The sequence below is a fragment of the Gopherus flavomarginatus genome, chromosome 1, assembly GCF_025201925.1.
Source record: "Gopherus flavomarginatus isolate rGopFla2 chromosome 1, rGopFla2.mat.asm, whole genome shotgun sequence".
In the NCBI taxonomy this organism is placed as follows: Eukaryota; Metazoa; Chordata; order Testudines; family Testudinidae; genus Gopherus; species Gopherus flavomarginatus.
The window spans coordinates 286,864,368-286,886,161 of record NC_066617.1 but is presented as its reverse complement, the minus strand read 5'-3'; positions in this window follow the sequence as shown (position 1 = coordinate 286,886,161).

Here is a 21,794-nt window from a genome sequence, read left to right as displayed (position 1 = left end):
ATTGGGAAATTTAGTGCACTGGACGACGTACACCACATATTGTGATAGGCATGTGTAGGACCCATGGATCTTGAAAGGTGTGTTGTGGGAAGTATTGGTCATCCTCAGAAACAACAAGGAGTCTGGTGGCACCTTAAAGACAAACATATTTAATTGGGCATAAGCTTCTGTGGGTAAAAAACCCACTTCTTTAGATGCATGGAGTGAAAATTACAGAAACAGGCATAAATATATATTGGCACATGAAGAGAAGGGAGTTACCTTACAAGTTGAGAACCAATACTGAAGGCCAATTAGGTCAGGGTGGATGCGGTTTGCTTCCAATAATTGATGAGGAGGTGTCAATACCAAGAGAGGGAAAATTGCTTTTGTAGTGAACCAACCACTTCCAGTCCCTATTCAAGCCCACATTGATGGTGTTAAGTTTGCAAATGAATTGTAGCTCAGCAGTTTCTCTCTGAAGTCTGTTTTTGAAGTTTTTTTGTTGAAGACTGGCTATTTTTAAATCTGTTACTGAGTGTCCTGGGAGATTTAAGTGTTCTCCTACTGGCTTTTTTATGTTACCATTCGTGATGTCTCATTTGTCCATTTATCCTTTTACGTAGAGACTGTCCTATTTGGCCAATGTACATGGCAGAGGGACATGGCTGGCACATGATGGCATATATCACATTAGTAGATGTGCAGGTGAATAAGCTTCTGAAGGTATGGCTGGTTTGGTTGGGTCCTATGATGGTGTCACTAGAGTAGATATGGGGACAGAGAAGCAACTGGGTTTGTTACAGGGATTGGTTCCTGTGTTAGTGTTTCTGTTGTGTGGTGTGTAGTTGCTGGTGAATATTTGCTTCAGGTTGAGAGTCTGTCTGTAAGTGAGCATTGGCCTGTTTCCCAAGGCCTGTGAGAGTGGGGGATTGTTTTCCAGGATAGGTTGTAGATCATTGATGATGTGCTGGAAAGGTTTTAGCTGGTAAATGTATTTGATGGCCAGTGGTGTTCTGTTATTTTCCTTGTTAGGCCTGTCCTGCAGTAGGTGATTTCTGGGTATCCGTCTCATTCTGTCAATCTATTTCTTCACTTCCCCAGGTGGGTATTGTAGTTTTAAGAATGCTTGATAGAGATCTTGTAGGTGTTTGTCTCTGTCTGAGGGATTGGAGCAAGTGTGGTTGTATCTTAGGGCTTGGCTGTAGACAATGGATCATGTGATGTGTCCTGGCTGGAAGTTGGAGGCACGTAGGTAAGTATAGTGGTCAGTAGGTTTCCAGTATAGGGTGGTGTTTATGTGACCATCACTTATTTGCACTGTAGTGTCCAGGAAGTGGATCTCGTGTGTGGACTGGTCCAGGCTGAGGTTGATGGTGGGGTGGAAATTGTTATCCACCAATGTGATATATTACATCATGTGCCAGCAGTGCCCCTCTGCCATGTACATTGGCCAAACTGGACAGTCTCTACACAAAAGAATAAATGGTCACAAATCTGACATCAGGAATCATAACATTCAAAAACCAGTAGGAGAACACTTTAACCTCTCTGGTCACTCAGTAACAGATATAAAGGAGGCAATTTTGCAACAGAAAAGCATCTAAAACAGACTCCAATGAGAAACTGCTGAGCTTGAATTAATATGCAAACTAGATACCATTAACTTGGATTTGAATAGAAATGGGGAGTGGTTGGGTCATTACACATCTTGAATCTATTTCCCCTTGTTAAGTATCCTCACACCTTCTTGTCAACTGTCTAAAATGGGCCATCTTGATTATCACTACCAACGTTTTTTTTTTCTCCTGCAGCCAATAGCCCATCTTAATTAATTAGCCTCTTACAGTTGGTATGGCTACTTCCACTTTTTTATGTTCTCTATATATTTATATACTTACTATATGTTCCATTCTAAGCATCTGATGAAGTGGGCTGTAGCCCATGAAAGCTTATGCTCAAATAAATTTGTTAGTCTTTAAGGTGCCACAAGTACTCCTGTTCTTTTTGAAATCCAGGTGGAATTCTTCAAGTGCAGCCTTCCCATGGGTCCATATGATGATGTCATCAATGTAGCATAAGTAGAGATGGGGTGCTAGGGAACGAGTGCCGAGGAAGTGTTACTCTAACTCAGCCATAAAAATGTTGGCATACTGTGGGTCCATGCAGGTACTCATAACAGTGATGCTGACTTGAAGGTATAAATTGTCCCCAAATCTGAAATGGTTGTGGGTGAGGACAAAGTCACAAAACTCAGCCACCAGGTGTCCTGTGGCCTTATCAGGGATACTGTTCCTTGTAGTCCATATTGGGGTAAAGAGCTTCTGCATCCATGGTGGCCAGGATGGTGTTTTCAGGAAGATCACTGATACATTGTAGTTTCCTCAGGAAGTCAGAGGTGTCTTGAAGATAGCTAGGAGTGCTGGAGCACAGGGTCTGAGGAGAGATATCAGACAGCCAGTAACAAACCCCATTGTCATCTCTGCCCCCATATCTACTCTAGCGATACCATTATAGGACCCAACCAGACCAGCCACACCATAAGAGGCTCATTCACCTGCACATCTACTAATGTGATATGTGCCAGCAATGCCTCTCTGCAATGTACATTGGCCAAACCTGACAGCCTCTATGTAAAAGGATAAATGGACACAAATCAGACATCAGGAATGATAACATACAAAATCCAATAGGAGGACACTCCAGTCTCCCAGGGCACTCAATAACAGTGAATAACAAAAGTAACACTCAATAACTAAAAAACTTCAGACACAGACTTCAAAGAGATACTGCAGAACTACAATTCATTTGCAAACTTAGCACTATCAATTTGGGCTTGAAAATGGACTGGGAGTGGATGGCTCACTACAAAAGCAATTTTCCCTCTCTTGGTATTGACACCTCCACATCAATTATTGGGAGAGGACCACATCCACATTGCCTTCAACATTGGTTCTCAACTTGTAAGGTAACTCCCTTCTCTTCATTTGCCAATATATATTTATGCCTGTTTCTGTAATTTTCACTCCATGCATCTGAAGAAGCTGTCTTTTTTTTACCCAGAAAAGCTTATGACCAAATAAATCTGTTAGTCTTTAAGGGGCTACCGGACTCCTTGTTGTTTTTGTGGATACAGGCTTTCACAGCTACCCCTCTGATAATTGGTCATCTTAGTAGTGGAAATATGTCCAAAAAGACAAAAGTAACCTCCTATGGCCTATGTCTAGTATACACTCAGCCACAGATTTTTACATGATGTCAATGGTGCTAGATGAATATTACAGTGTGGAGATGTATGAAATGCAAAAACCATACATATGCCCTCTTGATAACTACATATTATCAACAGAGAAGTAAGAATATGGTGCATGCAGTACTGGATATCCTTTTACCTGAAATCAGAATAGAAGTCTAACTAAACTTTAAAATATGTACCGGCAAATTCTAGAGAAGTTATTTAAACGTAACTTTAAAGACTTAACACATACCTTGCCCTATATTACCACTAGAGCTAAGCAAATTATAAAGCCTTGGCAAATACCAGTACTAAGAAATAACAGTGCTCATAAATTACTTTGTGCTCCTTTATTTGGGCCAACAAGTTTTAAAATAGTATTTAGTGCCAACCATAAAGTAGCTTCATTGCAGACAAAGTAAGCCTTGTATTTTGAAAGTTTCTTTTAACTATAACAAAGGCATCCTATTGATAAGGAGTACTAGAGTGTAAGCAATATATTTTTACAGAAGGCTAGGCTCTTCTAGATGTATTTTGATATTTATAGATCAAGGGTCGGCAACCTCTGGCACGCAGCTTGCCAGGGTAAGCACCCTGGCTGGCTGGGCCAGTTTGTTTACCCACTGCATCGGCAGGTTAGGCTGATCGCGGCTCCCACTGTCCGCAGTTCACCATCCCAGGCCAATGGGGGTGGCAGGAAACGCCGGGGGCTGAGGGATGTACTGGCCGCGGCTTCCCTCCACTCCTATTGGCCTGCGACGGCGAACCGCGGCCAGTGGGAGCCGCGATTGGCCGAACTTGCCAACACAGCGGGTAAGCAAACTGGTTCAGCCCACCAGGGTGCTTACCTGGCAAACTGTGTGCCAGAGGTTGCCGACCCCTATTATAGATCATAGGGCATACAGTTTAAATGCCATAATTTCAGAGAAAGATATTTGAACAGCTTTAAATTAAAACAGGATAATATACTGTACAAGACTTTAAAGGCTATTTTTCAGAATTTCCAGGTCTATTTTTTTTTTCTGTCCAGGTCTAGCACATAAGAAATCAATCTTTCATTATGAATAGTTATATTCAGTTGTTCTGTCTCTATTGGGTACAGAATTCAATTTAACTATGTTCACCAAAGTTTGCTTGGTAAATATATTGAACTACCTGCATTCAAAAATATTATACTTTTGAACTCAGACTACCTTTCCAAGGGAAACTTTCATTTTCATCATTATCCCTCCAATATCTCACACAGAGATTTTTTGATCACTGAAATGCTGTTTCTTATTTAATGCACCCTGTATTTCTCATTAGTGTCTGAAATCAACAAAATTAGTAGCAATAATGGGAAGTAGCCAGGCGAGAATGAAATGTGAGTTTGAAAGGGAATTGATTGAAGAACAAAAGCGAAATATATAAGACATAGATGAAACTGCTATAATTAAGGGTCTATTGGATTTTCCACTAGAACTGCTGTGTCGTGCTAGTAGAATGCATGTGTAGCTGCACCATGCCAAAAATGTAACTCAGAGAAAATGAAAAAAAGAAAAAGTTCAGACTATATGAGAGGATGGGAATATAGGGAGACATATTGCATATATGAATGGAAGGTGTGAGAAAGGGATGAGAGGCAAACCGAGATACATGATGTAAAAGGAAGTTCTCATGTGTTTTCTTTATTTCTTTCATTGTGAAAAAAAGAGTTCTGAGATCTCCCATTTTCCAATAGACGTGTACTTTTTAGTGATAGTTCAAATACTAAAGATTATGTCCTATATGTAGGCATGGATGGATTAGATTTTTATTGGTAAATGTCAATTTCACTGTACTTACACACAGATGAACAAATGTTCCCATTAATAATTGAAATTTACAAAGTCAAAGTAGGAAAAATGCTGTTTGAGCACTTATTAGAGTTTGATTTAAGGATATTTATTTTGTATATTTTGATGTGATATTGACAATTTGTGTTTTAGCAGTTATAAAGCTTTAACTTTTTGAATCTCAAAGTTTATTGTCACTAAATAATTATTGTTTGACCCTCCATTGTCAGAGCCCTCCCACCCCACCATAATTTCCTGCAACTGTGAAATTTAAACAGATAAGCATTTTTTGAAGAAAAAAATTGGAATTCTATGAAGCCTAGCCATATGTTTCCCTACAAGGCACAAACATAGAAGGCAATAATAAACTTTGGTGATCTCATCTGCTCTCACAGCTTTAACTACTGTCTTTATGTTGATAACTTGCCTATTTCTCTCTCCATTGCCAACTTGCCTAAATCTATCCAGTTCCATATTTCAGCCTCTTTCTCTGACCTCTCTATCTAAATGCTTCAATAGTAACAAACTGAACAAGACAAAAACACAACAAAGCGCCTCAATATCTTTTCTCCCCCCAGTTTCCCTCTCCTTCATTGTTTATCAATGGTGACAACACCACCATCTTCCCTATCACTTCCTACCCTACAGATCATCTTTGACTCTATCCTAAACTATCCGGTTTGTGTCTAAATCCAACTATTTATTACTTATAGCATTTATAAGGTCTAAGCTTTATTTCAGACTACACAGCTAAGACTCTAGTCAGGCCTTCTTCTTGTATCTTGATTATTGTTCTCCTTTTTGTTCGGGGCTCCTTCACATGCACAACATCTCTCTCCAGTTAACTCAAAAAGCAGTTAGTAAGATCATCATCTTTGCTCATCATTCTGAGCAAATCACCTTATCTTGGAATCTCTCCGTTGGCTTGCCATTTTCTACCAAAACAAATTCATTTTTTTGTCTTCTCCGTCAGAGCCTTTCACAGTTCTGAATGCACTGAAGTCCATCAATTTACTCTAATTGACTTTTGTACCCTGCATGGGCTGTCCACCCATAGTAAATTACAAAGACCTTTTCAGTTTTATTAGCATAGAGTGCTGTGCTGGCTTTCCACACAACAGGCAAGTAAAAAAATTGTGAATAAATTTAGATGTGCAACTGAACAAATTATATATATATAATAGAAAACATGACTAAGGTCCTAGAACCATGACAATGCCAAAGCAAGTAGGTTTCCTTAATCTCAATCTCTGTTGTTGGCTGCCCTCATTGAATCTGTTTCTTAGCATGAACAACAGGACATGGGTTAATTCAGCTCACTAGTGTTTGGAGATGAGTTAACTTGTCACCCACTAGTGAAAGACTAGGAATATGACTAGTACCCAAAATGTATTTTCAATTTGAAGCAATTTCTTGGCAAGGCAGGGTCTGAGGTTTTGATAGAGTGAAAGGTTTTGGCATGCCTGTGTATGTACAGTTACTTTTTACTGTGTGCTTTACAAGCAAAGTTTGTGAAAAGCTTTACCTCACTTTTTGCTTTCATAATCTTCTTTGAGATTATGACACAAAATCATGGAAACAATAGACAGCATATAAAACAAATTGGAACATGTCACTAGAAAGTAGTCCACGCTCTACGTTAGAAGGAACTAGTGCCATCCTGGTCTCAGGCAACACAGGCACAATTTCTACTCACCCTAGACAAGAAGCCAGTAAGATTATCAAACCCTAATAATAATAATAATAGTTTGTTTGAAGAGGAATAGGTGGACAATAATTTTAAAACAGAGTCTCACTGAAAATGATGCAGTCAATAGTTGCACAGATGTGGAAACGTGTCAACAAATGAACCTTAGTCAACTAATGAATAATTCAGTGGTTCTCTGACTTTTTTTAAACTAGATGAAATTCATACATCTGCATATTCACCACTTCATTTCCCACTTAGCCCTTAAAAGTAGTGCTTAAGTGGTGCATAGGCTTCGAGGAAGACATCTGAAGAGGACCAAAGTTTACTACCTGTGGTGAACTTCTTAACATACAGATTACCCCATGAATGATCTTATACTCGCACCTATAATGTAGCATCTATAGTGCTTCATTACATGAAAAAATATAGTTGGATACTTATTCTCTTTTGTCTCCCTGTTACCATTGTTGCTATCCTGCAGATCAATTGAAGCATACCAGCCTGCTTTGCTAACACATTTGTTACTCTCAAACACATTTGTTTTTCTCTTGAAAATAATTGATACTGAAGTTGACATTTGTGTAGAAACATACTATCATCAGTGAAACAAGAAAGAACATGCACTGTGTGTCAAGAGGTTGTAGGTTAAAAACTATGTTCTCCAAGACCCCTGCAACATGTCTTTGCCATGAGAAAACCATGGCCTTAGCCCTCTATTTCAACATTGGTTTTCTGTATCAGAACAACATTTAGGGTTTTTTTTAATTGTAGATAACAATAATTGTAAATCATTTTATGCCTTTGTACTTATTATGGGCCAGACCCACACAAAAAAGGAAGGGGGCATACAGTATCCCCTTGATTCCTTATGTGGGCTACCTGCATCATGAGTCACTGCTTAAGGTAGAGGGCAGCCTCCAATGAGCCTCTACCCAGTTTCCAATGCAAGTGTGTGAAGGGTGAGCAGGCAGGATCAGGGAGTACGTGGAACTTTGATTTTGTCCTTCAAAGATACCAACAAGAGAAGCTTAGCTGGTTCAGAGGGAGAAGTAAACTATGTGAGTTATAGGGATACAGATTTCTTCCTTTCTAGAGCATAGGAGAACCAGGTAAAGAATTGTGACTCGCAATCACAATGTTGTCTCTGATCTGCTCCTGGGACAACACAATTATATATTAGTCCTCATTCAAGATTCGAGTAACTTCACAGTCCAATGTTATATGCTCCATAGTTGTGCTTTTTGCTTGACTCCAGTAGGAGATTCTGGCTTAGCCACTCCCCACTTTTAGAGTTACCCTGCAGGGCTGCTATTGCTATATGAGAATATATAAGATGGAACATGCGAAGGAGGCATCACAATATAAATACCTGCTGTTGCTCCAATGTCTCATGCATAAAATTACTGAGTGGAACAAGTCATGGAAGAGAAGATAACTTTGTACAGAAATATATGTGGGGGTGGGGATAGAGAATATGAAGGAGGAAGAGGAAATACAGAGAAATAAACACACAACAATTGATGTTTGTTGCTATTATCCTTAAATCTCTACAAAGAACACAGGATTTTTTTGCAGTAGACAAGATATAATAATCAACTTACCTCTCAACTATAGTACTTGTACCAATATATTTCCAACACAAGTTCATATGAGATCAAACATACCCACCTGTTCAGTACAAATGAAAGGAGTTATGTCACATTTTGTAGCCATACTCAAAGGAGCATAGATCAATAACTTAATAGATGGCCTAAGAAAGTTCACCAAGTCCTTGATTGGGTCTAAATTAGCTGTTACCATTCAAGAAACATAATGCTTTTTTGAGTTATCATGGATAGTTCTCTGAAAACATCTGCTCAATGCACGGTGGCAGTTAAAAAGGCTAACAGAATGTTAGGAACCATTAGGAAAGGTATAGAACAGGAGTCAGCAACCTCTGGCACGTGTCTCTGTTCATTCTCTCTGAAGCATCTAGCACTGGCCACCATGGGAAGACAGGATACTGAGCAAGATGAGTCATTGAACTGACCCAATATGGCCATTCTTATCTTTTTACATTCTTACTTGTATAACTGTAAAATACCTGCCTGAATTTTCATTGATTGAAAAATACCTTTTTAGAAATAATTAAAACCATTTAATAAGTTGAGTTTAATACTAACTTCTTGAACTGCAACAAGACTTGCACAGGACATTTGCTAACAACAAACCACAGTGAAGTAAGGTGAGACCAAGTTCCCTACTAGAATCCCACAGGTATATGAATATATTTTAAATACTTTCACTCATAGCTGATTCTGTTTTGTGGCCAAGAGTGAACCCATGTTCAACAACATCAGCATTCTGTTGTCGTTCTTTCCTCTTCTCCCCCCAACCCCCACTTCACGTGTGTTGTTTTCTCAGGAGGAAACAATTTGTTCTTTTTTTCTCATGAATTTCCACTATGGCTTTAAAAATACAATAGCACTAACAGATTATTGAATACTATACAATACATTATGTGAGTGAAGAATAGGAGGTACTAATACAGCATTCCACTCAACCATGACATCCCATAGAAAAGAATAGCACTTTCTGAAATCACTACATCTTCATTTCTTAAAATTCTACAAACTTTTAGAGGATTCTTTTTTATACAGCTATTTTTATTGTTACTTGTTGCTAATCTATAGAATGGTAGCAATCAGAATGACTCAAAAGGCAGTTAGTAAAATCTTCATCTTTGCTCATCATTCTGAGCAAATCACCTTATCTTGGAATCTCTCCACTGGCTTGCCATTTTCCACCAAAACAAATTCAATTTTTTGTCTTCTCCATAAGGCGTTTTATAGTTCTGAATGCTCTGAAGTCCATCAATTTACTCTAATTGACTTTTGTACATGCCTGGGCTGTCCATCCATAGTAAATTACAAAGACCCTATTCAGTTTTATTAGTATGGAGTATTGTGCTGGCTTTCCACACTACAGGCAATTTTATAATTGTGAATAAATTCAGATTTCCAACTGAACAGATTATATTTCCAAACACATAGGGATATGTGCTCCCTGTCTTGAATCACATAGTATTATTGAAGTGTCTATATCATAACATCAGAAAATGTTCATGTAAATATTTTTATTTTTCCATGAAAGTTCCAGAATAGCAAATTTACCAGCAAGAACAGTTGACAAGATAATTTTTAACCATAATTCTTAGATATTTATCAAAAACAAATTATGAATATTCAAATGAGAAATTAACAATGATCAAATAAAACTGGTGAGTCAGATATGTCAGATTTGTTTCTCTTCCTGGATTGGGTGACATACTTGTATGCAACTAACCAACACAAAGTGAAATAAAATAAATAATATAGGATCAGGTCATCAGCTTGGCATAAATTAGTTTCATTAAAATTGTTCATTAATATAACCTGAGGATCTGGCTCACAGTTCAACATGTGTGCTGTTTTGATTAGAAACATATGTCACAGTGCAAATAGAGAACTGAACATCAGTTTTAACATTCACAGTCTGAACAATTTGGAGATCAAGAACTTTTCCCTAGAAAAAATTGTGGATAATTCTAAATAGCCAGTGCTTGTGAGCAGGTTGTGATTTGTTCATAGACAATTTGTTAGCAAGACTCCAAAGATGATTTTTTCTAAAATAAACTATTATTTTCTAAGTGTTCATTCAGATCCATGCTTTAGATTATAACAAGTTTTTGTGGGAATGCAACTCAATCTGTATCACTTTTGACTGTACATCAAAAAGAACTGACTAGCTGTGAAAACTGAAAGCTTTTTATGTAGCCAAATGCTAAAAAAGTAGCAGAACACACTGGGGAAAAAATAATCACTCTCAATATGATCCAAATTTATCAACTCTTTTCCTAACTAAATGTAGCCCACTTGTAAGAAAAACTAGAATTCTCTTCAATATGTCTGTTTGCAGGAAGCTTAGCATGAGGCACAACAGAACTGTTATAAAAAGACCAGTGATAAGACCCAGTACGATGCACATTTAATTAAAACAACAAGGAGTCGGGTGGCACCTTAAAGACTAACAGATTTATTTGGACATAAGCTTTTGTGGGTAAAAAACCTCACTTCTTCAGATGCATGGAGTGAAAATTACAGATGCAGGCATTATATAATGATGCATAATGAGAACGTGGGGGGATTTAAGGTGCCATCAGACTCTTTGTTGTTTTTGTGGATACAGACTAACATTGCTACCTCCGATACTTGACATTTAATTAAAGATACACTGCTGTAATTTCCAATGGTCCAGTATTCAAAACAACATAATCTATGTCCCATCATGTGCTACGGGTGAAATGTGAAAAAAAAATTAACAGTGATACCAATGGTGTGAAATGCCTGAGGAGTGAAGAGATGATAGTACAACATAATTTTAGAAATTATATCAGATATAAGAAAACTCATACTTTTTAAAAAAAAAGTTAGAAAGGGAACAGTACAGCTATCTAGGTGACATCTATAAAAGCAAGCATAAAAAATGGACAGCTGTTAATAGCTAGATCTGCTCCCTTTGAAGTCAATGGCATTGTCCAATCAAATCCTTACCCAGTGTGGAGAATGCCCAGAAGGCTAACCAGGGGATAGGGACTGATGTCTTAATGGTTTTTAAAAGACTCAGCTTTCATTTAAAGACAAAAGTAAGTCAACATGAGGGTAACCAATGCAGTGATGGCTTCCTGAGTTTGTGGAGAGCCTTAAACAGTAAGTTCTGCAGTGTGATCCACCCTTTCATTTCAGCAGCTGCTAACTCAGAAGGCAAGGCTGATCCTTTCAATGTTAACATTAACTATTCACTGCTCACTAAAGAGTTCAAGAAAAGGCTGGAAGTATCTTATTACAAAGTTCTACATCTGCCTTTCTTATGGCGTGAAGTGGGAGATGAGGCTGAGCGAACTTGGTCGGGTGTGTGTGGAGGATGTACAAATTAAGATGTTTAGGCCTTTCACAGCACAAGACCGGTTGCAGGGTATGTAATTAATGTAATTGTTCTGAATGGGAGGCTCATCTTTCAAAAGTTTGGGGAACACTGTCATAAGTATTCCAGTTAAATGAAATATAATTTGGAGCCTCATCATGCAGTAATCTTGCACTCCTTACTCTAGGAATACTCCCATTGGTCTCAAATCATAACTGATATATGTGGTATATAGCAAGTTTACAAACCTTAGCTGGAGAAGCTAAAATTAGTCCTAACTGTGTTTTAGCACAACTTGAGGAAGGTAATAGAAGGATGAAATGGGTGGGATGGTTGTGTTTCTCAACTGTACAAACTACTTAGGCTCAAATTCTCTGCATTGACATCAGTTGGTTTCCACAAGTGTCACTGAGGGAAGAATTTAACCCTTAATACATAAATATGATACAAACACCTTAATCTGAAAACCTATTTAATTGGTATCACTTCCAGGGAGCTGGAGGGTGGAATACTAACTGCTGCCACCCAAGATCTCCTGATTGAGCTGGAGATGTTTCAGGTCTTGGGAGCTGCACTGTATCTGAATGCCCCCAGGATTTGGGGAGAGTTCTGACCTGGAAGAGGAATGAATTGGCTGTATTGGATTGAGTGCAGAGAGGTATGGAGTGAACTGTTGAGGTGGGGGTGGGTAGAAAGAAGAAACTATGAGGAGATGGTAGGGTAAGAGCTACATTTGAGAGGGAGAGGGTGGGACTAGGGAGAACAGTGAAGCAATAACATAGATAAATACTGTTTTATCCCACTTTGCTCTTTAAAACATCCTTTTTTTATTCTAACAGGATAGCAGATAGAGAAGAGGAAGGTGCCTGTTTTTCTTCCTCCTTCCAAAACAATCTCCCTTGTTCCCCACCAAACCACTTCCCTGAGCCAACCCTTCTCCTCAAATCACCGTCTTCATGTTTTTCACTTTGAAAACAAGATAAAACATGCACGCATGGGAAGGATGGGGTTGGGGAGCATGGACCGGCAGCCCTAGCCATTATTTTGGCCATCAGCCACCAGGACTTTTAAATCCAATAATACTTGCTGTTTAAATTGGGGTTATATCAGGGAAATAGTTTTATGTTAAATTATATAAGATGTTCCAGAAACATCTAATTGCAATACATGCAGAAACGACGTCAATTTATATTATTTCTGTCCATTTGTGCTTTGAATTTACTTTTCCATGCCAAGCCGCTATTGTATGCTAAGCTAACATAATGTGAGTTTTAGAGCTTCTTCTATTGGTGCTGGGTAAATAGTCCATACTTCATGTACAGTGCCTCCTTCCAACTACATAGTCCTCATTTAGTAGTCCTGTTCAGTAACAGAAAAGTCTCTAAAGCTCCCTGGACAAGGATGACTTTAAAACTTTTAAAATGTTTTCCTTTAATCAGGATAGTGACAACAGGCTCCCTGCAAGAGCATTCTGATATTCTACTTGAACTTTGATGTCTATCAGTCTTCAAGTGACATAGGATTTATGAGATGTTCAGATATTTTGCAGTGGTTTGAGAGATGTTATGTGCATATCCTAGTGAGTAATAATGTGGTATGGACTGATTGTTTCAGCTACAAATATTTATTAAAACATTTGCTCATATTTCTCTGAAAACATGCTATTTATTTATTTATTTTTAATATGTAAAGTTAGAGGGATTAGATCTGTGCAAAAACCACTGAAAGGACAAAATTCCAAATGCTTTGTGTTGTTGGCTATAATCAAACCCATCAAATTAAAGCTACAGGCTTATTCACTGCCTATTACAATGGGATTTTGACTCTGAAGTCTTTTGGCAGTAACATAAAATTAATGATTAATAATCCATAAATTAGCTTAATATATGAATTGTTTCTTGTCTATGAAAAAACTATTTTTAATTTCAGGCTTTTGCATTAATACTTTTAATCAAATATTTTAAGAAGCAATAGGCAATTTAAATAATAACTCCAGGAATTTTAAGTTTTATGTAACAAGTATATATATGGATTTATAACGTATAGTAAAACTAGTTATGATCTGTTCCATAAGCATTTGTTCTGATATTTCTAGGCTCAGCTGTTTACATATTAATGGTAATGGACAGCCAAAACAATCCTTTTCTGTTGCTAACCTTAAAGAAATTCCACCTGGGCCTAGGCGATTTATTTGTAAGTCCTGAACATCTGCAAAGAGCATTATCTAATATGATCCTTCACAATAATTCATCACACCAGCATGGGGGAAACCTCTTTGTTGTACAGATGTCCTCTAACATTCTCTTCCTGCTGAAAGTTGGGAAATCCTGTTAGGATATTGAACCAAAGTAGATTTTGATATGAACAGGCTTATCTTTACAGATGAAAAGTCACTGGTACTACTCCCATGCATAAAGTTATACATGTGTGTAAGTGTTTGTAGGTTCAAGGCCAGAGTCAGGAAAGGAATATGCACCCTGGAGGAGACCATGCTGCAGTACTGTAGATTTAAAAAGCCATTCCTGTGATGAGACTCTGCAAACTAGGTATGTTAAGTTTCCTTTTCCCATGGAATTCTAACAAGATGTGAGGAGGAGGAGGAGGAGGAGGATCTAGCTATAGAATTATAACAATGAGCTCGACCAACCCATAAATAGACCTGTTCCTGTTCCCATTGACATTAAGGGTAAGTCTCAAAGAGTCAGCCTATCTTGGACCCTGTGTTCATCCCTTTCCCCAAGCTCCACTGCCATTCCCCAGCTCTCGTATCAAGTATTGTCCCAACCAACATAAGTCATTGTAAGGCCTCTAGCCTCTGATAGTCACTTTTGATGCTTTACATGTGTAAAAATGCCTCTGGAACATCTCAGGGGTGTGTGTGTGTAATTTTGACAGTATTAGTATTGTACTGGCATACTAGGTCTCTCCTTGCCCAGAGCCTCCCTTCTGTTGGAGCGCCATCTTTCAGAGCACTGTTGGACTCTTGCTACTTCTTTTGACCTTGTAAAAGTTGTAACAACATATAAATCCACTCCGGTTGTGCCACCTGCATATGGACCACTTCCTCCATTTAGCCAGCTAAAAAAACCCCAACCAAACAAAAAAAGAACCTCAATCTGTTCCTCTCACTACTCACTTCCCAGAGGGGTAACAATCAATATCATTTATGGTACCATGTATACTGGTGAGTTCTCACCTCTCAGTATTGTCCTTATTTGTCAGATCAGGGGTCGGCAGCCTTTGGCACGCAGCTCGCCAGGTAAGCACCCTGGTGGGGTGGGCCATTTTGTTTACCTGCTGCATCCACAGGTTCGGCCGATTGCGGATCCCACTGGCTGCTGTTCACCACTCCAGGCCAATGGGGGCAGCAGGAAGTCATGGCCAGCAAATCCCTCGGCCCACGCCACTTCCCACAGCCACCATTGGCCTGGGACGGCAAACCGCGGCCAGTAGGAGCTATTATCGGCTGAACTCCCTGCAGGCCATCTCTCTTTTCATGCCAGTCAGCCCTCCAGCTGAGATGCAACTAGATCTAAACCTCTTCTAGTGTAACAAAATGTCCAACTATAGTCCAAAGTCGCAGAGTCAGCTATTCTCTGGGTCCTGAGTTTAACATTTTCCTGGGTTTCCACTGCTTTTCCTGGGGTTCGAGCTTTGGTATCAATTACTGTCCCACCCAACCTAAGTTTTCCTGAGGCCTCTAGTACCTCATCCCTTCAAGAGAGCCTGCCTGGAGCTTGTCCCCACAGACAGAACTCTCTCAGCCTATTTATAAAATCCAGATGTCTGAGTTATCACATGATTCTTGTTTTAGTTCTGACCACTCTGGCTGATAAGTAACTATCTAATTATTTCCCAGGTGAGGTGAATGTGGCCAACTGACCTTTAACTCTCTCACACCCCATTAATTTCAAAGAGAACTCTTTTTGTTGTATGTTTGAATCTTTATTATTAGCTATGCAACTTGACTCTTTATGGCTAGTAGGAAGGTTGGGTTAGGATAAATATTTCAATATCTGTCAATTCTAGGGGTTATGGCCTAATATTTCATCATGCAAGTGTTAAAAAAATCAAGAGTAGATACATGAGAATCAGTAAGAATCACTTTAAATTGGACAGCCAGATAAAAGTATCAAATTAATTAAAACTAATGTGTGCATTGCTGTATGTCATTGAGTGGCCTTCAGTCATCACTTCTCAAATTAATTAGGAGCAGCTTATTAAATTTATTAGCTGTGGTTGTCATTTCAGTAAGTGTCCAAGAGATTTAACAATGAGACAACAGAGTATTAGAATGCCAAAGACATAGGGTTAAGTATACCTACATAGAAATATTCTCCCAGTTTGATAATGAATCATTGATATTCTTTGAGTACAGTTTTTCATCTGGTTGTGCACCTACCTTATAGTAATTTCATCTAGACCATATTTCCCTAGTTTGCTTATGAAAATGTTATAAGTCTTACTGTGTCAAAAGTCTTACTAATTCCAGCTATGACCTCCCCCTATCTACTAGGCCAGTTACCATATCAAAGAAATAAACTAGGTTGGTTTGACCTTATTTATTCTTAATAAATACATGTTAGCTATTATTTATCAACATATTATAAGAACATAAGACATAAGAATGGCCATACTGCGTCAGACCAAAGGTCCATCTAGCCCAGTATCCTATCTGCAGACAGTGGCCAATGCCAGGTGCCCTAGAGGGAGTGAACCTAACAGGGAATGATCAAGTGATCTCTCCCCTGACATCCATCTCCACCCTCTGACAAACAGAAGCTAGGGACACCATTTTTTACCCATCCTGGCTAGTAGCCATTCATGGACTTAACCTCCATTAATTTATCTAGTTCTCTTTTAAACCCTGTCATAGTCCTAGCCTTCACAACCTCCTCAGGCAAGGAGTTCCACAGATTGACTGTGCACTGTGTGAAGAAGAACTCCCTTTTATTTGTTTTAAACCTGCTGCTCATTAATTTCATTTGGTGGCCCCTAGTTCTTATATTATGGGAACAAGTAAATAACTTTTCCTTATTCACTTTCTCCATACCATTCATGATTTTATATACCTCTATCATATCCCCCCTTTGTCTCCTCTTTTCCAAGCTGAAAAGTCCTAGCCTCTTTAATCTCTCCTCATATAAGACTCTTTCCAAACCCCTAATCATTTTTAAAGAAAAGAATGAGGAGTACTTGTGGCACCTTAGAGACTAACAAATTTATTTGGGCATAAGCTTTTGTGGGCTTTAATCATTTTAGTTGCTCTTTTCTGAACCTTTTCTAATGCCAGTATATCTTTTTTGAGATGAGGAGACCATATCTGTACACAGTATTCAAGGTGTGGATGTGCCATGGATTTATATAAGGGCAATAAGATATTCTGTCTTATTCGCTATCCCTTTTTGAATGATTCCTAACATTCTGTTTGCTTTTTTGACTGCTGCTGCACACTGCATGGATGTCTTCAAGGAACTATCCATGATGACTCCAAGATCTCTTTCCTGATTAGTTGTAGCTAACTTAGCCCCCATCACATTGTATGTATAGTTGGAGTTATTTTTTCCAATGTGCATTACTTTACATTTATCCACATTAAAATTAATTTGCCATTTTGCTGCCAAATCCCTTAGTATTGTGAGATCTTTTAAAGTTCTTCACAGTCTGCTTTGGTCTTAACTGTCTTTAGCAATTTAGTATCATCTGCAAACTTTGCCACCTCACTGTTTACCCCTTTCTCCAGATCATTTATGAATAAGTTGATAGGATTGGTCCCAGGACTGACCTTTGGGGAACACCACTAGTTACCCCTCTCCAGTCTGAAAATTTACCATTTATTCCTACCCTTTGTTCCCTTTTAACCAGTTCTCAATCCATGAAATGATCTTCCCTCTATCCCATGACAACTTAATTTACATAAGAGCCTTTGGTGATGGACCTTGTCAAAGGCTTTCTGGAAATCTAAGTGCACTATGTCCACTGGATCCCCCTTGTCCACATGTTTGTTGACCCCTTCAAAGAACTCTAATAGATAAGTAAGACATGATTTCCCTTTATAGAAACCTTGTTGGCTTTTGCCCAACAATTTATGTTCTTCTATGTGTCTGACAATTTTATTCTTTACTATTGTTTCAACTAATTTGCCCAGTGCTGACTTTAGATTTACTAGTCTGTAACTGCCGGGATCACCTCTAGATCCCCTTTTAAATATTGGTGTTACATTAGCTATTGTCCAGTCATTGGGTACAGAAGCTGATTTAAAGGACAAGTTACAAACCATAGTTAATAGTTCCACAATTTCACATTTGAGTTCTTCAGAACTCTTGGGTGAATGCCATCTAGTCCCGGTGACTTGTTACTGTTAAATTTATCAATTAATTACAAAACCTCCTCTAATGACACTTCCATTTGTGACAATTCCTCAGATTTGTCACCTACAAAGGATGGCTCAGGTTTGGGAATCTCTCTAAGATCCTCGGCCATGAAGACTGAAGCAGAGAATTCATTTAGTGTCTCCGCAATGACTTTATCATCTTTAAGAGCTCCTTTTTTTATCTTGATCATCCACAGGCCCCACTGCTTGTTTAGCAGGCTTCCTGCTTCTGATGTCCTTTAAAAACATTTTGTTATTACCTTTTCAGTTTTTGGCTAGCTGTTCTTCAAACTAGCTTTTCTTATTAAATGTTTATACTTAATTTGGCATTGTTTATGCACCTTTCTATTTACCTGACTAGGATTTTACTTCCAATTTTTAAAAGATGCCTTTTTATCTCTCACTGCTTCTTTTACATGGTTGTTAAGCCACAGTGGCTCTTTTTTATTTCTTTTACTGTGTTTTTTAATTTGGGATATATATTTATGTTGGGTCTCTATTATGGTGTCTTTGAAAAGTGTCCATGCAGCTTGCAGGGATTTCACTCTAGTCACCGTTCCTTTTAATTTCTGTTTAACTAACCTCCTCATTTTTTCATAGTTCCCCTTTCTGAAATTAAATGCCACAGTGTTGGGCTGTTGAGGTGTTCTTCCCACCATAGGAACGTTAAATGTTATTATATTACAGTCACTATTTCCAAGCAGTCCTCTTATAGTTAACTCTTGGACCAGATCCTGTGCTCCACTCAGGACTATATAGAGTTTCCTGGACCAGTTGCTCCAAGAAGCAATCATTTAAAGTATTGAGAAAATTTTTCTCTGCATTTCAACATGTACGTGGTCAATATGAGGATAATTGAAATCCCCCCATTATTATTGAGTTTATTTTGATAGCCTCTCTAATCTCCCTTAGCATTTCATTGTCACTATCACTGTCCTAGTCAGGTAGTCAATAATAGATCCCTGCTGTTATACTCTTATTAGAGCATGGGATTACTATCCATAGAGATTCTATGGAACATGTGGATTCATGTAAGATTTTTACTTCATTTGATTATCCTCTAGGTTTCAACAAACTGATTGTTTAATAACTAATTTCAGTATTTTTCCAGGTATTGCTATTAGGCTGACTGTTCTATAATTCTCTGTATCTTCTTTGTTTCTCCTCTTTGAAGATAGGTACTATGTTTCCCCTTCATCAGTCCTCTTGACCTCATTCATCCTCCATGAGTTCTTGAAGATAATGCATAATGGTTCAGATAAAGTATATAGTATAAATAAAAGTACATAAAAGAGTGTGATTATCATTTCAGAAGCAGCTTCCCTGAATAGCTAAGTGCTATCATTAAGTCATGTACTTCAAATGCAGATTTTTAAAAAAAAATTCTACAGGAAAATTAAACTTTTGGTCTAACATGTCAAAAAGTTGATGTAGAAGAGCACTTAATTTACCTCAAATACAGTCCTAATCAGCCAATATGAAAACTTCCTTAGTCCAAGCAGTTTAATTACTCTGTAACAATTTTCAAATAGGTTTACATTTTAGTCTTAGCTGTGACTTAATATATCGAGAGTAATCTGGCACTTCACCTTGGAGACAAGGATGTGAAAGAATCACTTTCATGAAATAGTTCTTAAAACCTGCAGATCTTTAATAAATAATTTATAATGATGATTTTACTAAGACTATGGACATAAATATATTTGACAAATATGAATTATGATATTAAATGAAAGAGAATGACATTGTTCTTTATGTTACCTTGATACTAACTGATGATCAGAGTGGAAATAAATATGGACTTCCAGTTACTCACTGAACATCTGTACCTGATACAAACAAGATTAACAATTAATTAACAATTGATTAACAGCAATTTCATACTCTAATGTAAGAGTCATACCCACATGTTGTGACCTAATCATAAAGGTATTAAGTATTATAGAGTACTGTACTATACATTTGTTAAACCAATTTACTGGAACTTGTGATGATTTTAGATACAAGTATTTGTCTCTGCAGCTTCACGAACATTCTTAGTCATGTCTAAGTAAATCATATTGTTCCCATGTAAAATGTTTACAAATAATGTGGCAAAACAGAAACGTTGTGTTACTCAAGGCTTACATTGACATAACACAACTGAAAGCTGAAATTGATCAAGTTCCACCAGGATAGAACTAGACTAATGTCTAGCCTTTAATCTCTGAATCATAAATATTCCCAAAAGCAATTAAAATCACTATAACATTAAAATAAAGAATGAATGTTGAGAGAGAAAAAAATGAATTACAGATGGGGGAGGGGGGGTGCAAAAGAAATGTATTCGTATGAGATTAGAAAATGGTGCCAGTGAGGCTTTGAGATATAGGATACTTATTCCAAACAGCAGAAGTATCAGGGTTTGTGGACTAAGTGGCTCATTGTTCTTCCTGCTAGACTCCCAGCCTTCAGAAGGAGCAAGAAGTGATTGTGAATAGCCCAGCCACAGCCCCATTTCCCATGAGCAGTGCTAGGGGAACATAAGAATGGCCATACTGGGTCAGACAAAAGGTTCATCTAGGCCAGTATCCTGTCTTCCAAGAGTGGCCAGAACCAGGTGCCCCAGACGGAATGAACAGATCAGATAATCATCTTATTTTCATGTTTTTAATTTCCAAACCTCTAAAATGGTTTACAGACACTAGAGAATATAACATGTAAACTGACAGATGGTGTGATCATGCTCTTGTAAAGTAATCCGGAGCAAGAGATGTCATGAAAAGCAAGCATTCTTCAGTCCCGCTTACCCTGGAGTAGATGGAGTCCTTGGTCTTAGAGCTCATTTGGCTAGGGGGTTGCAGCATCAATGGCGTCTATCCTCAATGTGCCCTTACCTGAAATCTGTAGGGCCACTGTGTGTCAACCTATTAACACTTTTTCACTAACAGCTGTGCTTGGTGTTTCATCAAGAGCAGGTGCTGGTTTTAGCAAGGGGGTGTTTCAGTCACTGATCAAAAAGCCAGGCCCCTCAGTCTGCCGTCTCAGAGAGGCCACAGTTCCAAGAGTGAAAGAAAGTGTTTTTCACCTACCGAGAGTAACTCTTGTTCACTGGGGGCTTGTTAAAACTCAGAAGTACTATTAGTTTGCCTTAAATCAGTTTAAAGAACATTTTAGTTAAACTGGTGTTAAATTATGTTTGGACACTGTTATATCAGTATAACTTGTACCTGTAAATCAGGGGTTGGCAATCTCTGCCATGCGGCTCGCCAGGGTAAGCACCTTGGCGGGCTGGGCTAGTTTGTTTACCTGCTGCATCCACAGGTTCGGCCGAACGTGGCTCCCACTTGCTGTGATTCACTGCTCCAGGCCAATGGGGGTGGCGGGAAGCCGCGGCCAGCACATCCCAGGGTGCTTACCCTGGCGAGCCGCGTGCCAGAGGTTGCCGACCCCTGCTGTAAATTGTAGGTAAAAAATATACCAGTTTAAGCCAGGATTAAATGGAAATAAGAATATCAAAGCATAAATTTGCATGGGTTTAATTTAATTTAATTTAAGACTAAGCTTGACAAGTTTATGGAGGGGATGGTATGATGGGATAGCCTAATTTTGGCAATTAATCAAAGATCAGTTGCCAAATTATTAGCAGGTAAGTATGCCCAGTGATCTGGGATGGGATGTTAGATGGGATGAGATCTGAGTTACTACAGAGAACTCTTTCCTGTGTGCTGGCTAGTAAGCCTTGCCCACATGCTCAGGGTTTTAACTGATCGCTATATTTGG